This window comes from Nymphaea colorata, chromosome 4 (assembly GCF_008831285.2).
Source record: "Nymphaea colorata isolate Beijing-Zhang1983 chromosome 4, ASM883128v2, whole genome shotgun sequence".
Classification (NCBI taxonomy): domain Eukaryota; kingdom Viridiplantae; phylum Streptophyta; class Magnoliopsida; order Nymphaeales; family Nymphaeaceae; genus Nymphaea; species Nymphaea colorata.
Genome location: NC_045141.1, coordinates 13,780,119 through 13,781,922, shown reverse-complemented (window position 1 = coordinate 13,781,922; position 1,804 = coordinate 13,780,119). Strand labels below are relative to the sequence as shown.

Here is a 1,804-nt window from a genome sequence, read left to right as displayed (position 1 = left end):
TCGGGTTGAGTTGTCTGACAACCCTTAATGGCCCCTTGACAATGAAAGGCAGATTCTTATTTTTTAAAGTCTTTGAGCTAGATTCATGGAATGCAGTACGCAAACTATAACGCTCGTCTTTTGTAGGTGGGCTGGATCGGGTCTAGATCCGGACACAAACCCACCCGTGTGGGGCCCAATGCCTCTTCTCCCTCGCCTTTCTCTCTTCTCCCTTGTCTTCCTCCCGGTTCATCCTTTGTTGCCTCTCGTGCCAGCGAAAAGAAGGAGAAGAAGATAAAGGTGGTGCAGGGCACTGACGTGGATGACGGCGGTGGCAACAGAGGTGAGCCTCCCGACCTCTCTCTGCTTCTTCCATCTTCCTTCTTCTTTCTTCTCCTTTTTCCCCCTTCGTTGCACTCTCACCCTCTGCCCATGCCCTTTCTGCCTCGCGCAGCTTCCCTCCCGCACAACTCTCCCTCTCTCTCGTGCTATCTCCCTCTTCCACCATTCTCATGCTCTCTCTCGCCCTCTCTCTGCACCCTCCCCTCTCCATCAGCACCCTCTCTCTGGCCGTCTCTCTCTTCCTCTGCATTCTCTATCTCTTCTTCTTCTTCCCGCCAGCCTCTCTCCCACTCCCATCCTCTCGTGCCCTCTTTCTCTCACTTGGCTTTAGCCTGCTCCCTTGTAGCTGCTGGAGGCCCTATTCGAACGGCAGACCCTTCTTTTGACCAATTTTTCACTAAATGTCACCCTATTTATGGTTGCTTGGTCAGTTGGCAGATTGGGGATGCATTTTTTCCCTCATAACAGCGACTAGACGGTGTTGGGAGTGGCGGCATTGCATGATTTTTGCCGCTTGGGGATCGTTGAATGCTTGAGGTGGCTGCCAGAAGCATCGCAGTAGTTTGGACTCTTAAATTGTGGTGAGCAAGGCCTAATCGAGCCTAGATGGTTGAATACTTGTTGTTGGAGCATGTATAATTATTAATGGAGCATGCTAGATTTAAAATTTGATGAATTAAGATGTTTGTTAATGACGTTACTATTTTGGGGAAGGTTTAGGAATAATTTGGAGGGACGATGATCTATGTCTACAATGAGTTTATAAGCATGATGGGTTGATTTTCGAAGCAATTAGGAAGTATGGTAAAGATTGTAATGTTGTGGAGAACGTTTAGAATCATTTTAGCGAGCTTGAGAAATATGCTTCTATTGATGTGCATATATGTTGTATGTTGAGAATCTTATGGTGGGGAAGACGCCTCAACTAAGGAAAATAAGTGAGAATCGTACATGTGATAAGTCAAATACAAGTTTTGAGTTCTAATAGCTGGTGGTAACCTCGAGGGTTGGGATAAAACCTTCTGGAGGACTTTGTGGGTTGGCACCCACTTGAGGCGATGACATGCCTTAATGATTGTATTTTCAGATTTGTATAAATTGAAAAGTGAAGCGAGTAGAGAACTTACAATTTGATTGTGCTTGCAGGTACACCGGACACGTCCAGTAGACCTTGAGCAACAAGACGTGTAGCTCGAGGTGTTTTGGAGCGTTTTGTGGACGTGCGACAGGTATGACGGTATTCCAAGCAAATCCTTGCCTGAAGCCAACTTGTGAATGTTCCTAGGATCGTTGGATCCTAGGATTGTGATGTGATTGAATGATTATAAAGTGATTGAATGAATATATGCATGAGAGTTTAATGCTTATGTGATTAGTTTTGTTTAAAAATTTCTATGCAATTGCATGTGCATGTTAGATTGATAACTATTTAGGGCAGATGAAGTGGGGTATCGAGTTGAGTATCTACTCGACCCCAATTGTG

At 45.3% G+C, this 1,804-nt stretch overlaps 1 long non-coding RNA gene across 1 annotated transcript; it reads left to right on the top strand.

Annotated features, from left to right (window-relative positions):
- Window positions 1–233: 233 nt before the first annotated feature.
- On the top strand, window positions 234–1,550 carry LOC126410040 (uncharacterized). Its single transcript, XR_007573298.1, has 3 exons — window positions 234–322; window positions 753–902; window positions 1,468–1,550. It is a non-coding gene; the product is annotated as an uncharacterized LOC126410040 (long non-coding RNA).
- Window positions 1,551–1,804: the final 254 nt, after the last annotated feature.